Below are 18,465 nucleotides of genomic sequence, written 5' to 3'. Positions count from 1 at the left end.
ACCTCACAGAGCCTATGCTCCAGATGGGTAGGCACAGAGAATACTGTGCTACAGGCACTCAGAAGGGGCGTGGAAGAGAGTGGGCAGATCCTCATATGGCTGTGATTGGAAAAGGCTTTGTGGAGAAGATGAGAAATGTGCTGAGTCTTGAAAGATGGATGAAATTTGATAGGACAGCAGAGGAAAGGGGCATTTCAGGCAGGTGGTACAGCATACATCCAGGCAAGGAGGCAGGCCAGCAGTAGTCACATGACATAGAATTGACCAGGCGTCTAAAGAGATGGTCCATGCACGTGCCATAGATAGTGACCAGGCACCTTAACCAGAACACCTGTGTTCTGTTCATGTGCACAGGCAGGAAGTGCATGCTGGAAAGTTGGACAAGAGTAAGGCAAAGCCCAGGAGGATTGACCCTCTAACATGCGGTCCCTCCTTATGGAGTTTTTAATTTGTTTGTTTCTTTTCTACTTCCCCTTCTTCTCTCTTTCAAGTCTTTGGCTTCTTGTCAGTATCCCAGGCCATCCCTCTCCCTGCCTGCCCCTCAATGTGCTTCTGAACACCACCTCTGCTCAAACCCCTCTGCTGGCAGCTGTTGCATGAGAAGAAATGCAAGCTCATTGCAATATTAATCTGAGCAAAACACAACTAGAGAGGAAATTTTTCTGCTCTGTTGCAAATAGCATATGGTACCTCCCAAAAGCCAAAAGAAATGATTTTTTAATCATCTGCTGTTCAGGATTATCCACGCTCCCTTTCTTCAGTGTGGATAATTAAGGGTTGGCTGTATCTGGATTTCAAAGCAGTTAGGGCTTTATTGAAATCCAAGGATCCTGGTTTGCTCCCCACCCCATAGTGGGCATCTGTACCTGTAATTAAACTGATATGACAGGGGAGGGCCAAGGGGTATCTCCAATGTGAGTGGTTACCAAAGAAAGACAACTGGCATTTTCATGGTGCACATGTGTGCCATGTGTGGAACGAGAATGATAGCAACTGCTCCGCTTCAAGAGAGAGGCTCTCATGCTGTGATTCTGGGGTGCTGCTACCTCTAGACATTTCACACCTGCTCTCTAAACAAAGCCTCGTGGTGAATGTAATGCCTTTTAGGGTGAGGCCTCACTGTGGCACCTTCGGGTCTCACAGTGATGTAAGCAGAGATATTACAGGTGATCTGTGTTAGAACGTGCACTCTGAATGAAGGGACCCCCCAAACAGGCTTCGTGTGAGCAACATGGCTGTTTATTCACCTGGGTGCAGGTGGGCTGAGTCTGAAAAGAGAGTCAGCAGAGGGCAGTGGGATAGAAGTTGGTTTTATAGGTTTGGGGTAGGCAGTGGAAAGTTATAGAAATTACAGTTTAGGGTGGTTTTTTGCAAGCTGGGAGGGGGTCGTAGGGTCTGGAGTCATGAGGTTGACCAAGGTTGGTTACAAAGTCCAATTGCCTTATCAGCTGAGGTGGGAATAAGGAACAATAGAGAATGTCTCAAAGTTAATTAGGCACTGCAGAGGTTGATCGTTCTTCCCCTTTTCAGTGTCTTTCAGTTACTTCAGATTTTCCAGGAACTCATCTGGAGTGTCCTCGCAGGCCACAGAGGTTACCATGGTGTCTATGGCACCATCAGTGAGCTGAAAAGATCTTACAATTTGTTTTTGTTTTTTAAGTGGGCAGAAATTGATCAACACATAAACACATATGCACTCATTCTGGATGCTGAAATTCTGAGTAGAGAAAACTCTGAGTAGAGCACAGTTAGAAAATCCGTCTGTCCCCCACAGGTGTGTGCCAGTTGTGTGTGAGAAGGAAGGCAGGCTGCCTCTTAGAGGACATGTGGGCCGAGGAGTGGGAGGCATCTTTCTTCAAACAGAGCCCTTGCTAGGTGCAGGGGACAGAGAGGAGGAAAGAAAAGACGCGAGCTAGCCCTTCACCTGGACATGTTTTCCTACTAGCTGTAGAGGCTCCACACAGTGCTGGGGTGGGGCATGAGAGGCCAGAGGGAGGCCCAGGAGCTGGTTGTTGCTGGCTGGGCAGGGTTCTGGGCAGCTGGGTGAGCTTGGAGCAGCAGATGATGGAGGAAAGCTCTGTGCAGGACTGGCCCCTCCCAGCTGGCCCCTTACAGAGGACACATTAGCTAGCGCCTTCTTGGTGCTCTCAGTCACTTGCCCACGCGTATTCCTTCTTGTTGGCAAGGGAGCTTTCCCTATGGCCAGTGGCCAAAGAAAGTGTTCCCTTGAAGTCCACAGCCTATGTGGACCTCCAGTGCAACCCCCAAGCCCCTGTTGAAGGTCAGTAGCAGGAATGTCAGTAGTAGGCATTCATGTGGGGGGCCCTTCATGTCTTGGCCAAAGCCAGGACTAGGCAGTCATCAGTCAGGACCCAGCACCCCTCACTGGCCATCACCCCCAATGGCCTCTCCCTTGTTCCCCTCCCCAGTGCTCCACATAGCTGCAGGGCCACCACTGCCTCTATTTGCTGTCACACCTCAGCTGGTCTGATAGAAAGAATGTCTCTGTTCAGTCCAGAGAGGCACGGCATGTGTGTCCTGTGGCTGGGGCTCCCTCTCTCTACTTCTCTGCCTGATGCCAGAGATTCTACTCTTCTTGCCTTTACCATCTCAGAAGAGCTTTTGTCAAGATCCTCTGCGCTTGCATGGAGCTCATTAGTGAGTATTTACACCTCCCTGGCTGTCCCCTCAGCAGAGCACAGATATGGAGAGACTGCAGCCCTGCACAGCCAGCTGGCCCTCCATTGAAATGAGGATGAGTGTCTGGGCAAGGAAAGAAAGCCATCCAAGGTGTCATTTCATGTCCTCCTCAGAGAGGAGCCAGCCATTTTCATGATGAAGCCCACTAACCACTCCCACTGGCCTCTGTGACAGCGTCTTCTGCCCATGGCAGTTACTGATTAAAGAGAAGCTGGATTATTTTTCTTAGTAGAAAATTAAAACCACATACACACAGATGGAGGCAGAGTGCGTTCCACTGTAATGCTCTTAGTAAGAACTCCAGATTGCTCAAGCCACGTCTGTCTCATGATACCAGGCACCCCCATCCCCCAGAAGATGGCCCAGATGACACGGCTATGGCCCAGCAAATGTGCATTTCACAGGGATGCAGCTACTCTGGCCCTGTTCTTCACCCAGCATCTTGATTCCTCCTGAGTGTCAGGCTGTGCTGGGCCCCAGGGCAAGAGCAAGCTGTTCCCAGGCCCCTCTACCACAGGAGACCAGCCAGGACACCCTGAGCATCTGCAGGACAGTTTAGGCAGTCCCCTCCCGTCCTGCTCCATGCTGGCCAGTTCTGCTGCTGCAAAGCTTCTTATCCATCTTGCTTTATAGACTGCAGAACTGCAGCCCTGCCTCAAAGGCAGATGCTTGTCCCTGTGGCTGAGGAGCAATGAACTGTCCACTGGCAGCTCTCCCAGCAGGAATAAAAAGACTGTACTTCAAATAAAGTTTCCTCTAAAAAAAATAAAAATAACGCACTGCCCTGGTGTTTCCCATATGTGAGCCTGCCTTTTATGGCCGGGTTGCTTGACTCTCATTAGCATTGCTGGAGAAAAGCTGTTGACTGCCCATGGGGGCAGCTCCAGGACTTCTGTCTGCAGGGATTTGGGGGCGGCCTAGTGGTCAGAGGAGTGACCATAAGCAGGGGGAGTGGGGTCTCCACTTATTGAGCACACTGGTTTTGGGGGAGATGCTGATGGAGGCTGCAGAAGGGTTAGACCCTCTCCTATCACCCCCACCGGTTCTTGGCAGCATCCCATATTAAGCCTTTGTTCCATGAATGGAGCCAGCACTAGGAATCAGAAGAGTTGCATGCCAGTTCCAGCTCTAATTAGCTGGGGGATTTTGCACTATCCCAAAATTCTCCCAAGCTTTAGGATTCTGCTCGGTAAAGAGGTTGGAGTTGGACCACATGACCTCTAAGATCCCTGGAAATGATTCTAGGCCTTGGAGGAAGAAAAAGAAATTAGAGAGACAGTCCTCATCCAAGGAAAAGCTAATGATGGTGAAACTGTAGCACCACGAGGAAGCACTGCACGAAACCACAAGTGGCAAAAGTCGCGGAAAGCTCTTGCTTTTTGTCTACCAGCATCATCCCCATTCCTTCTGATGACAGCTCCCAATTTCCATTTGGAAAAGTCACCACGTTCCGGTTCCAAGGATGGAACTCATGACCTACAATGTGTCCCGAGTCCAGCCGCTTCTCAACAGGTCTGTCACCACCCCCATTCTAGCCACTGTTGTCTGACCCCTGTTTCCCCTGCCCCCTCCACACAGCAGCAAGGGGGCTTTTTCAAGCATAACACAGGTCATGTCTCTTCCCTTCTGAAAAGCCTGCAGACTCCACCACAGCCGGAATGAAGCTCTGTCTCCTCTCCGCGCCAGCAGCTCCGGGCCTCCCATGGAAGCTCCACTTCCTCCCTCTCCTCCCCTTGTTCTGTCAGTCCTCTCTCCTCTGTCGATACTGGCCACTGTGGTTCTTCCTTTATAAGTCCAGCTTTGTTCTGCTTCAGACCCTCCGCACCGGCCCCTCTGCCTAGAACATTCTGTGCCCACATCTCCTCTGTTCTCATTGCATTCAGGTTTCTACTCAAATGTCACCTCCAAAGAGAGCCATCTTATTTAAACAGCCTCCAGCCCATGCCCCACATCGCTCTCTACCCTCTTAATCTGCTCTGGGTGGTTTATTTTGAAATATCTGTTATCATTTCCTGATTTTGTTTCATTTTGTTCAATGTACTTCTTTGTTTTGTCTCCTACTGGTATGTAAGCCCCAACAGGGTAGGGGTCGGACCTGTCTTGTCAATATTATGCCTCCAGAATACACAATAGTAGCTGGTACATAGTAGGTGCTCAATAAACACTTGGTGAGTGAGTGAGATAAATCTGAGCATTCAGTGTCCCAGCCACATTGGTTGGTTCTGGTTCCGGGGTGAACACATGACTTAACCTGGTCCAGGCAGAGTGAATCTCAGGACTTTGCCAGAACACTAAGTCATGGGCACCTGCTTGCTCTGCTGGGCTAAGTGTTGTCATGGTGTGAAGCTGAGTCTGCCAGAGTTTCCAGATGGAGCCAGGAACAGGGCCAGCCCAGGGGAAGAAGGACCAAGGGGCAAAACCTGCTGGCATCCTTAGAACCTGAATGAAGCCATACCCGAAGCCAGAACTTTCTATGGCTTTTCTAACTGATGTGAACCAGTCATTTCATAAGCATTGTCTAGTTAATCTTCACACGACACCAAAAGAGTTCTGCTTACCCACACTTCCCCGATGACAGAATCGGGCTGAAGAAGAAAAATTGGGTGACTTAGCTAAGGTCACACAGTCAGTAAGGGTCAGGTTAGGGCTCGATGTAAGGTCTTCTGGCCCCAATGCTATGCTCAGTATTCTCCTCCCCAAGGCCTCAAATGGCCCTTTTCTGGGGAAGGCCTTGCTGACATGACAGAGCTGGGCCATGGCACAGTCAGATCAGCCTCGCAGCACAGCACCCTGTTTGTGTTACTTCTGTTCATACAGGGCTTTTCATCAAAGCCCTCCATCTGTTTTTGCAAATAACTATTACAAGCCTTTTCTACAGCAAGTCAAGAAGAGACAGGGCAAACAATGGCAACAGATGTTCTCCAGCCTTAGAAACTGGTGAGTGGCCAGCTTTGTCAGCTGACGCAGTTGACAGAGCTCAGATTAATGGCATGGGCCTCTGTGATCCGTCTTTGGGAAGTGACGTGGCACCTCACAGATGTTCAGTCCTCATTTCCCATTGGCCCCACCAGCAGGGTATGAGCTCCTTATGTTTTAAAGAGTGCCCAGTGTCTGGCCTCCATCCCTCCCAGACTTCTCTCCCATGAGCTCCACTGAGGATGGCTTTGTTGGTCTGGACCGTGAAGTTCAGCTGCCTCTGCTGGCCCTGCTCCAAGGATGAACTTTGTTTCTCTGAGCTGGGTTCACACCATGTAAGTCCTGGGCCCAACTCCTAGGCCTGAGGTTTCCCAGCAGCCACCTTCGGACTGACTGCCCAGGTGACTATTCTCAGGAATGAGCCTGCAGGGAAACATCTCAGCCACATGTTTCACTTGTGCCCAAGGTGGCCAAACAGCATCTAAAGGACTCAGAGGAAGACCACAGGGTGGCCCAGGGCCCTCTGCCAAGCCCCCAGGCTCTTAGTGAGGGCTGGGAGCCATGGGGGCTGTTTCCATTCATCCACAGAGCCTGCTCAACAGCCCGTTCCTTTCCTGGGCCTGGTTAAGAACCTTGCAGTTTCTCTCATGTTGCCTCCCAGGCAGGCCGTTGGGTTCGTTCCCAGTGCCTGCCTGCTCTGCACTTGGATGAGGGCGCAGCTCAACCTGAATCTCCTACCTGGGTGCTGGCACCCATCTCAGCATATGGCCTTGCAGAATGAGGCTGACACGCTACCCAGCAAGCAGTCTGAATTCAACTCCTAGAAATCAGATGACAGTTTTCATCTGGACTCAAGTATTAACTTCTTTGGGCAGTTCTTAGAAAACCAGAGTCTAGACAGACTCACCAGTTTGCCTTTGGCTAGAGCCCACCAGGCTGGTACTAAATGAACATCTGGCTCCAGACACCTGAGGGTCAGATAAGTCCCGTAAATCCATGGTCTTCAAGCATGGAGGTGCATCAGATTTAGGGGAAGAGGACTGGTCTCCACCTGCAGGGATGTGGGGGCAATCAGTCTGGGATGGGCTCACTGTGTGTTTCCCCACCCCAACGCCCCAAGGCCTTTAATTTCAGAGACATAAAGAAAAGTTCTGTAGATACCAGGAAATGAGAGGTGATCTCAGTTGATAGGGGAGGCAGTGGCCCATCAGCTAAGGTCAGTGTGTGGGATGATCTCTGCAGCATGGGATGTGAAGATCAGTACACATCCCATGCTGCAGAGAAGAATAGAGCACTTCTCCCTGGCTTCTCCATTCTCTCCTTCACAGGAGTGGACAGGAATCCCCTCATAATTTGTCCCTATGATAGCCAAGCTCTCACCACCTGGGGAACAAGGCAACCACTGATGTTCTCAGGTGCAACACACAGGTGAGCCCAGAGCTGGCCAGGCTGTGGATCTGCACTGCGCACCCAGCTCTTTGGGCGTGGCTCACTTCTCCCCAGACCACAGAGACATTTGATAAGTGGCAGCCATTCAAAGCCAGAGGGACTCTACCCTGTTAAAGGGATGCCGCTCTCAGTCCTGCTGGAGACAGCGAAAGGGTGGATCCTTGGGAACAGCCTGCTATAGCAGGAAGCAAGCCGAGCATTTGTTCAAGGATCACATTTCGCCATTGGGTTAACTGGCTCAGAGCAAGTGGTATAATCTCTGCTCTGGAAGGCTGTTTGCACAGGCTTCTCTGCAGCTGTACTGGGCCATGCGTGGCCATAATATGACTGTCAGCAGTAACAGCTGGCACTTTCCAGGTACTCAGGAAACTTATTAATCCCCATTATGACTTTATCAGGTGGACACTAAAATTGCCCCCTGTTCTTTAGAGATAACTGAGATGCAGAGAGGTTAATGACTTGTCTGAGAGCCCGTGGCAAGGGAATATATTGGCTCTGGACAGTGAACCCAGGCAGTTTTGCCTCTGAAGTTCTCCATAGCTTGGACATGAGGACAGGGCACCAGGTGAGTCTCAAGTCTGCCAGGCCAGTGCTCAGGGACCCATCCATTGGGGGGAGTGGTGATGTGGGCACCATCTGCCTCATGGGATGGAGGGGCTGGTGTAGTCTGGGCACTGGAGGTCAAGGTTTTTGTGACTAATGCTGTAGAAATGTGATTGGGCAACATGATTTTTTTTAAAACAAGTTGTGAGATTAGTGATTGGGCATTCCATAAATGCGCATCAGAGTGTTCCAGAGAGGCATGGCTGGTGGGGCAGGGAGGGAAGGCAAACAGCAGCCACCTGAAGGGCTGGGGGAACTCCAGCTTCTGCTTTCCAAAGATACAGCTTCCACGAACAGCAAAGAGAAGCCAGACCAAGATCCAAGGAGCATGCCCTGACAGCCGGCTGCGGATCCTGTCCAGGGTGGCTGGGCCGTCATAGTCCTAGAGGATCTGTGGGTCCCCACCCTGTCTCCCTCAGCCAGATGTCTGGACACCTGAGCAGCAGTCCCACTCCAGGGTCCCTTCCCTGTCAGTCATCAAAGCCACACAGGAGACCCACCTGGAGCCTGCCTGATGCAATTGTAGCTGGCATCATCTCTGTAACTCATAAGCATGCTTCACTGTGAGGAAAGCCACCTGCCCTCCCGTCCTGTGTGTGTCTGTCCTGGAGAGCTCCCTTGCAGATACCTGTAGGGAAGGGAATCAATGGAATGGAACTCATTGTGAGCAGTCACCACCCCTGCTGGAGCCAGTGGACGTTGGAAGATGTTGGACAGTTCTGTTCAAACAAAAGAGCACACGCTGTGGGCGGAGGCAGAGGGCAGCTAGTGAGGACGGAGGAGGCTGGCGGGTGAGAGGGTGTTCAGAGTGGGGGCAGAGGCTAGCTCCCCCTATAGGTTGGTGGTGGAGAGTGCAACTGCTCCCTCAGTGGCTGTGGAAAGGTTGGTCAAGAAGCAGCTGGGCCAGGTACAGTGGCTTAAGTCTATAATCCCAGAAATTTGGGAGGATGAGGCAGGAGAATTTCTTGAGGCCAGGAGTTCAAGACTAGCCTGGGCAGCATAGCAAGACTCTGTCTCTACAGAAAGAAAAGAAAATTAGCCAGGCATGGTGGTTCAGGCCTGTAGTCCCTGCTACTTAAGGGGTGGAGCCCAGGAGGTCAAGGCTGCAGTGAGCAGTGATTGTGCCACTTCACTCCAGCCTGGGTGACAGCAAGACCTTGTTGCAAAAAAAATGTTTTTAAAAGGCAGCCTGACCCCCTGACCCAGGGATGATGAAGGCTGGGTGCAGGAAATAGGAACTGCTCTGGAAGCCTGGACTGGAAGGGCCTAAGAGGGAAACGGATGGACTCGGCTGGCTGAGCAAGGAAAGTGGAATATGGGGAAAGGCTCCCAGGAAGAGCCACAGCCTCGGCTGGACAAAGCTGCAGTCCATGTCACCCTTTGGCTTTAGCTAATCTGCATGGGGACCGGCCCTGACAGAGACAAACACCGATGTACTTCTTGAGAAGGAGGTAAGAGAAAAATGGGAGGCAGCATCTCTGAGGCTCTGTCCCAGATGGAGGCTGTGAAGGGGAGGCCCCAGTCTCAATCCCACACAGTGAGTGTCTGCTGTAAGCAGCTGAGCATCCTCTGTCTTCATACACCCCACAAACATACTACACAAGCACACCTCCAAGCACACTCGTGCACACACAGACACCCCCAAGCACAACACAAAAATACATGCAAACACACATGGTATCTGGCTATAACCACTTCCTTGGAGCCAGGTTCTGGAACTGTGCCACAGCCTTATCATGAGGAGTTTTAGATCTGCAGTGACTAAATCCCCTTGGATCAAGTCCAGAAGGTCTTGTTCCAAATTTTCCAGTGAATGCTGTGGCATGAGGTTCTTGCTGATGGACAGAACCACCAAGCCAGATGCTATCTGAAATGGTCATCTAGCACCCAAGGGAGCAGGCAGGACACCCCCCAAGTCCCCCCCACCCACTGTGATTATGGTTGCCTCATGTTAATTCATTCTGGGAGGAACACATGGCCCAATCTCAATCCCAGAAGAGTCAATAAAATCATCTTAGTATGGAGGCTGGGCACGGTGGCTCACGCCTGTAAACCTAGCACTTTGGGAGGCCGAAGCAGGCAGATCACTAGGTTAGGACTTCCCGGCCTACATGATGAAACCTCGTATCTACTAAAAATACAAAAATTAGCCAGGCTTGGTGGCATGCACCTGTGATCCCAGCTACTCAGGAGGTTGAGGCAGGAGAATTGCTTGAACTTGGGAGGCGGAGGTTGCAGTGAGCCAAGATCAGGCCACTGCACTCCAGCCTGGGTGACAGAGCAAGACTCTGTCTCAGAAAAAACAAAAAAAGTCTTCTTAGTGTGGAAATAGTGCAGTTACCGTGGTTTAGAACCAGCCTCATAATGTCATGCCCCTCATAGTTTATCTCTTATTACTTAAAACATGAGTTTTTGATGGAATCCATCATTTTGTATTCAGCACAAGTCCTCTTGCACATTCTCCCCTCATGCACAGAATTGCTTTATAGTGGGAGACAGCGAAGCTTCTGGGATTGTTTTCGGGGTAGAAGCTCTACTGGGGGCAGGGCAGGGCAGGGCAGGTGCTTAAGAGAAGTGAAAAGCACGGTGTCCAATGGTATTGGTCTGAAAGTCTTTGGAAGGCACCCAAGCCCAAAGGTGTCTCCTACTCAACTAACCTTTCATCCTGTGGTTGTGGGGGGCCCTATACTTGGGTTGGCTAAAGCTTGAAGGCTCACCTACTTCAGGTCTTTAGATACAATTCATCCTGTTCAGAGCTACCCAGTGTCCCTGTTGCTAGTTAGAAAATGGGTTAGTAACCCTTGATCTTTTCTTTGGGGAAAAATCAAACCTATATGGCTCTTCACTAATCAGAAAAGGACATGAAACACAGAGGACAGTGGGGATGAGAGAGGAAAACTCTTTGCAGCTTTAAATGTCTAACAACTCAGCCATGGAACCTAAGCATTGAAAAGCAGGTTTTGCAAGTTGTTCTCAAAGTGAACGTCTCCTTCTCTTACAGTAGGTAGCTAGTCAGGCAGGAGCAGGGCAGGAGAGGGCTTCCTGACACACATACCAGGAGTGTCGGGCGACCATCAGGTGACGGTCAGGTGGTTGTTAACTCTCTCCCTAAAATAATAATTGGTCACAGCCAGTGCCAGGGAAAGGCAGACTCCCAATGAATAGAAAACACTTGAAACTGATGATCAGCAGCTTCCCAGTAAGATCTCAGGATCTGGGCGAGCAGGCTCCAGCATGCACACTAAGAGGCAAATGGCAGAGTTTAACTGGCATATGACCTTCCTCTGGGAATGCTAGCCTGGTAAGGGAGGCTGCCTCAAGTGAGCATACGTACAACTCCAGTCAACACAGTACACATGTTCCCTTCCCAAGGCCTGGCAGGCCACAGAGCATGCGGACAGCCCACCCCAAGGGAAGACTCGGGAGAAGTAACACAAGACCCCAGAAGTATGCCAACACATCAAACCCCAAGTCAGAAGCTCAAATAGGGCACGTGGTCTCTTAAGCCATTCGCTTGGCGCTCTTCCAAGTGTGCTTTACTTCCTTTCATTCCTGCTCTAAAGCTTTTTAATAAATTTTCACTCCTGCTCTAAAACTCCCCTTGGTCTTTCCTTCTGCCTTACACCCCTCAGTGAAATTCTTTCTTCTGAGAGGAAGGCAAGAACTGAGGTTGCTGCAGCCCTGGACAGATACAGAAGCGTTCCACTGCAGCATTTCCACCAGGGCAAAGACAAAAGTTCTCGAAGGCAGTGTCGTTTGGGCCAGTGCTCCTGTTTCGTGCAGCAGCAGGAGTGCAGCTGATGCTAATCCACAGACTCCTCAGGGCTCTCCTATGGGGGCACCCTCCTCCTCCCCTAAGGTGCCTCCTCCAGGGCATTGCTAAGGGGAACAGGGAAAGATGAGCTTTTCAGCTGTGACCTTTCTGCTAGGAAATCTCTCCGTTGATCAGTGCCTGATCTGTTTAAAGTGATATTTGCAGGGAGGATGACCTTTATTAAATAAGGTCAAGGGCACCAGAAGAGTGACAAAGAGACAAAGAATCACAGCCCTCCTCAGGGTTGTTGACTGAATTCTGAAAGATGGAAAAGTCTCTAGGGCAACAACCACAGCTTCCCAACACTGAAGGGAGTCGAGTCACCTGCTGGCTTACCAGCAAGCTCCCTGGATATGCAATAAGTAAAAGCAAAGGGTAAGGTGAGACCTGGCTGCCTGGGAGCTCAGTTTGCTGAGCCCTTAAAAGAGCTAAGGTATTTAATTTAACTCACCTGGTGAAAGGCATGGATTTCAGCAGTTCTGTCTAAAGTTTCCCACCTACTCTTAAAAAAACAAAGCCCAGAAGAGTTTCCTAAGGACCCTGGGAAAAAGCAAGAAATAAATAAGACCATCAAGTGTGGCTGCCAATGAATTTTTAAAGTCTGCACATGGTTTGCAAGCACCTGCAAAAACCAGACTATCAGAGCATTCTCAGGGAATATTCGAGATAAAAGAGTATTCTTGGGGCCTCAAAGGTATGATTTCTTCAGTTTTGTCTTGATGGTTTCTCCCCTAGGTCCTTTGAAATACCAGCACGGTTCACGTAGGGAAGAAACAGTGTGATGAATAAAAGAGCATGTGTCTGGGGTCAAGGACATCTGTATTTATATCCTGGCTCTGCCTTTTCCTAGCTAGGTGATTCTGGGCAAGTTATCAAAATTCTCTTAGCCCAAGTCTCATTATCGGCAGGAGATGATCTTTTGGTTTTTCTGGGCTGCAATCCCAGAAAGGCTAAGGCTAAATGCTGAAACAACCAAGGGTTTGACTATGGCACCACTGAGCTCAGAGCACCAGCCCTGGCCCCGTCCAGGCCCTCGCACACACTTTCTTTGCGAGTTCTTGGCTCTTCTCTCTGCTATGTGTTGAGCAGCACAGAAATGTATGCAGCAGTTCCAGGCCTTACATCCACACACTACAAAGTCAGTGGAAACAGACATCTCCTCTAGTAACTCTCTTTTAACATAAAGCAAACTTCTTTCCCAGAAGCACTTAGCTAACTTCCTCTTGTTTCCTATTGGCCCAAAGAAGTCACGCCTCATTTCACAACTAATTGCTATGACAAGGAGATTGGCCTTGAGCTGGATTTCTCAGCCTATTGATCACAAAGGATTCTTCTTAGATCAATGCAGCCATCCCTTGGACCTGGGAGTGCAATCCTCTTACTGGGACAGCCAAGGGCTGGGGAGAGCAGAGGTGGTATTTGGGGAGAGGAGATGGATTGTAGCTTAGATAGGCAACAATTCCAGTTCAAGTACCCAATTTACAGAAGGTAATGGGAAAATTAAATGAGATGTGTGAAAGCATTTAGCCCAGCCCCTGACACATAGCAAATACAATAAGAGACAGTAAGAGAGAATAAATACAGTAAGAGAGAGGAAGGTAGAAGGTGGGGAAGAATAGATGAAGTGAAACCAGAAATGAGTCACTCACACATCTGGGGGCTACAGCTTAGACAGTGTGCTTCTAGTTACCTAAAAATCTATTCCAATAGCTAAACCACCACACTAGTTCTCCGCCCTGCTCCCCGCCCCAAACACAAACATTTCATGTATTAGGGTCAAGACCATCCTCAGGAGGCTTCTATTACTCTGGAGTAAAAATCAGAAGACCACTTACTGGCTGGAAGACACATTCGTCTGAGCCTTCGCTTCCTCCCATTCATCTGCTTTTGATTTCCACCTTTGTAAGTGGCCTCATATCATTCCAATAGATTTCCAAAATGCGCACTCCTGTCTAGAAGAACTTTGTGCAAGGATAGAAATGGTTTTTGTGCTGTCCAGTATGGCAGCCACTGGCTGCATGTGGCTACTGAGCACCTGAAACATGGCTAGTTCAACTTAGGAGCTGAATTTTTAGTTTACGTTACTTTGAATTTTAATGTAAATAGCCACATATGGCCAGTGGCTACCGTAATGGGTAGTGTAGCTCTGGACTGAGTCTTCCCGAAGCCTGAGACGGAAGTTTCTGCTTCCTCTGTACCTCACCCCTGCCTTGAGTCAACTGTGGGGCCCTTGGGCCTCCCGTAAATGTATGTCACCAACTAGGTAAGAGCGCCCAGTTTGCACAGAAACATGAATAGACCTGCTCAGCGAAGGTGAAGTGACTCCACCCTCTGCAGGAATGGGTTGCTGCACTCTGCAGGCTGTGTCAGTCTGTCCTGTGAGGCTTTGCTTGTGTGCGTGTTTATTGCGTGTTGAATGAGTATGGCCCTGGGAGGGTGAGAGGCACTGCCTGCTCCTCCAGCCCTGCCTCCCCAGGGGCTGACCTCCATCCTGGCTCCTGCCTACTTGAGGCACTTGCTGAGATGATACAGGCATGAAAAGACGAGGGGAAAAAAAACCACACTTCTGGAACTGAGAGCCTGAATGCCTTCTTTCCTGATGGCCGAGAGATCACCCCTTCTACCATTGTGTTCAGCCAACGCCCCCGCCGACACCCTCCCAGGAGTAATAATAGGTCTTTCTTCTCAGAGCACTGAACGTTTCCATGGGCGCACTTAACCTCTCTCCTCGTGGGAAGGCCACCACTGACGGCTCCGAGGCATCCTCAGGGAGCTGTGATGCCTTTCCCCCACTACCATCACGATGATCAAAGCTCTGCCATCTTTAAATTGCAGAAGGTTCATATTTATGGCTTACCTTCAGCTGGAGCAGGGAGTACCATCCTTATAAAATGCCCTGCTTCTGAACTGAGCCACCAGGCTTGATTCACTGATAAATTCTCATCCTCTTCTCAGGTATTTATCACGGTCTGTGCACCACCTAGAGGCCGCTGTCTTAAAGTCATTCCAGCAAGCAACCTGTCTCCTTCCCTCACCAGCAGAAAGACCCCAGAAAGGCTGTTTCCTGAGTAGCCTCCACTGCACTTCTACCTTCTGGAAGTTGGCTTTCTGTGATCTCACGCACCTCTCACAGAGTCCCCAGAATAAAGCAGACCTGCTCAGCCAGAGCCTTTTCTACCACTTTCTAGCCTCTGTCAAAGGAAAAGAACTTTTTGGTTTGTCTTCAGCAGTAAGAAAGGTACCTAGGAAAGATGAGATGGGCCCTCCAGCTGATGGCCAAACCTCCACGAGCTCTCAGTGCTACCGGCACTCGGGGCTTGGTCTTCCTGTATGGGGCTCATTCTCCCAGGACTGGAGATCCTGTCCATTTCACCCTCCCTCCCATGACCATGTCACTACTACTCAACACAGATTAGGAGCTGTCCCCAGGGATGATACCACTATAGGGGAATTGATACCAAATACGTTATTGTTGTCATTGTTTGTGCTCTTATATTGTGGCAAAATATATATAACATAAAATTGACACTTTGGCTTTTTTAAAGCATACGCTTCAGTGCTGTGCAACTGCCACCTTCATCCATTTGCAGTACTTTTTCATCATTCCAAGCAAAATCTCCATGCCCATTAAACAATAACTCCTCATTCTTCCTTCCCTGCAGCTTCTGGTAACCTCTGCCCTACTTTCTGTCTCTGTGACTTTGCCTATTCCGGGTACTCCCTATAAGTGGAATCGTACAATATGTGTATGGAAATGCCTGTGAAAACTGCTGCAGTCTACTGGAAAGACCGAGCCAAGTTTAAACCTCTCAAAACAAACAAGGAGAGTCCATTGTTTGGAGGCTTGGACAAATCAATCTTCTGGTGTTTACTGTCTCTGTTTTAAAGTGATCTGGGAAAAGCTGTCACTGCAGGGCTGTGGGTAACTAGAAGATCTGACCCTGGAGGATTGAGGTCATACAGGTGGGAGGCAGCTCTGAGTGTCTGGACGTGTCAGCGTGGAGGTTTCTGGGTTTGTGTGTCTGGTTATAACCTCAGGATTCAAAGGGGGTGATGTCTACACTTCTTTCTTCCTGCATTTGACAGAGAACTGATGGGGTACTTTACAGACATCTTATTACACTAGCAGAATGGACTCTTTTGCAATATAACCTACTATTTGTATAGGTTTCAATTATTTTTATATTATGAAACTACAATTCTGTAAATGCTGCATCCCAGGGAGAAGGGGATTGAAGCACCAGAGTGAGTCATTGTAATAGTGACAATTAACATTTATACAGCATTTAATGGTTGATAAAGCAGTTTTCATAACCATGATCTCATTTCTTATAATAAGCAGAGAACATAAAAAGTAGGAAGAGTTTATAAGAGACACCAAGAAAAGATGCATCATTGATTGGTTTCAAGAAAATAATGATCATCTCAGATCTGCAAGTGGGATTTAAACCCTGGACACCTCCTTGGATGAAAAGAAGGACTCAGTAGGAGTTCCCTGCCCCCACCCACCCCCACCAGAAACAAGAAAACTACATATGAGAGAAAAATATTTTTTACTAAAAATTATAGGAAATTTGAGATGTGCAGGACACATCCTCCTAAAGCTGCTCTGAGCCAAGCTCTCTCAGTCAGTAAATGGAAAACACTGGGTTGATTAGTACGATTTCTTTGCAGGACTTCTCAGATCCTTTAATATGCTAATGTGCATTTTGACTTCCCAAAGTGAGACTAGCGTATATAGTGTTTCCCATACATAATTGATCACGAAATAGTGTTTGAGACTCACGTTCCTTAGGAGACGTTTGGGAAGTGCAGACTAAAATGGTTGGGTTCCTGAACCCAGGAGAAACCAGGATCCCAAAATGTGGAAACAAAGAGCTTTCCAGAGAGGTAAAGGAGGCTGATGGTCTAAGCAGAACGGTCTGAAGCTCAGAAAAGAAATAGACACCATAGGGGCTTACTTGTGGAGTGGGTACAGGGCAAGCCTGAGAGCAGATGTCCAGCTGCAGAGCTCCTGTAGTGGCCTGACCTGCCTGAGTGGGGTCAGGGCAGCATCTTCCCTTCTGTCTTCACCAGGTTGGCAGCAATGAGGTCGGGAAAGGCCTATGTCCCCCCAAGTTCATAGAGAGTCTCTCAAACTGGTCACACCCGCCACACGGGAATGCAAGGAAACTCAAATCATGTGGTCCTATGGGAACCGCACTTAAAAGGAGCCACCAATCAAGATTCGGGAACCCCTCCATCATACTTTCTGGATGGCATGTTTGTTTGAATGGGATTTAATTTTTATCATATGTTATAAATGTTATTAAAACTTTGCTTTTAAATAAGACTCCTAGTCATAGCTGTCACTTTGAACTGCTTTCTGTGTGCAAACACTGTGCTAAGCAATCTGCATCTACATCCTTGTCAGACTCTCACAAGCCTTTGGGAGAGTTTTGGTTACTTTATTTCACAGATGAGGAAACTGTGTCTTAGAAATGTGAGCTGTCTTGTCATTGATCACACAGTTAGTGGGTGACAGAGCCCAGATGCTAACTCCAGTAATCTGGCATTAGAGGCTCCATGCTTAACCATGAGGTTTTATCGCCTTGCCATATGTGGGAAAGAGGATAGGCTGCCCCACCTCCATATTCATTGTCTCTGGCAACCCTTCCTTGAGACTCTTAGTTTATTCCAGGAAGCCAAATGTGTATTTCCCAGCCTCCCTTTCAGCTAGGTATACTCAGTGAAGCAGAAGTTGTCAGGAGTAGCTTCTAGGATGGCTACTTCAAGAGGCTACCCTGCTTCAAGAGACACCTTGTCGACCTTTTGCCGGTGTCCTCCTGCCTGACACCTGGATGTGATGGCTGGCGTGTCAGCAGCCATCCTGAACCCAAAGCAGGTATTGCACCTCACCTGCTAGGGACAGCAAAGCAGGCAGGTAAAAGTCTGGGCTCCTAACAATCACGGAGCCCACGCACCAGCTATGGACTGCATACCTCCAGAGAGAAATTAGCCTTCACTGTATTTAAACCACCCTTATTTGGGTTTTCTATTCTATGCAGATGAAGCTAACAGATCCACCAGGCCATATTTAAAATTGTGCTTTTTGGTCTTAATTTCCAACTGCCTGCCCATCGGTGAATAATTTCCTCCATAAAGCTCTGTTTCCCTTCTATACCCCGTTCCCCAGGGATGCATGTGCCCAGCCTGTGTGACTCAAGTCTGAAGTCCCAGTTTTCCACATCCCCAGCCTCTCCCCTTCTAGATCTTACCATTAATACCATAACCAGAGAGCTGGGCCCTGTATTCTTCTCAGCACCATTCAAAATAGTAATAGGATTGTTTTATACTGATGGCTGATTAGGGAGAAGCATGGTTTGGTGTAAAAAAGCACTTGACCTAGTAGAAAAATAAGGGGGTGACTATCCTTTTTTTGTAAGCTGCAATGATGTAAAGGAAGAATCAGTAGGTGACATCTTCCTCAGCATGGGTCTTAGACCCCCTGACTCAGCAGTGATGACTTTTCCATTTTATAGAAAACAGATGGGATTTTAATGGACTGTGACTATTGTCTATTTTCTTTAAGCAACATGCACCAAGATCTATGCACCTCTCACAGGTGATAGTATGCACAGCCACAAAAAGAAAGGTAATATTTACAGTTTCCTACTTAGACCCTTTCCTTTAGAAATCACACTTCTTTTCTCCCCCTCCCATCCCAACTCTCCATGGCCTCCGAAAAAATAAATAAAGGAGACACGAATCCATTTTCTAGATGACATAAGACAGTCATGATTGAATAGCACCACAATGCTACCTTTTTTTTTGCCCTAAAGAAAACAATAAAATGGAGCATTTTTGGATATAATAAATATTCCTTCCACTCTTGGGGAAGGAAAAGGGGGTAGAGTTTGGACAGAGCAATGGAGGACTCCTTGGGTGGCTGGCAGATTTCTATCTTCCGACACAGATATTCATTACAAGAATTTTGGCCTTAT

This window comes from Callithrix jacchus, chromosome 6 (assembly GCF_049354715.1).
Source record: "Callithrix jacchus isolate 240 chromosome 6, calJac240_pri, whole genome shotgun sequence".
NCBI classification, from domain to species: Eukaryota; Metazoa; Chordata; class Mammalia; order Primates; family Cebidae; genus Callithrix; species Callithrix jacchus.
Note: the sequence above shows the minus strand (reverse complement) of the source record.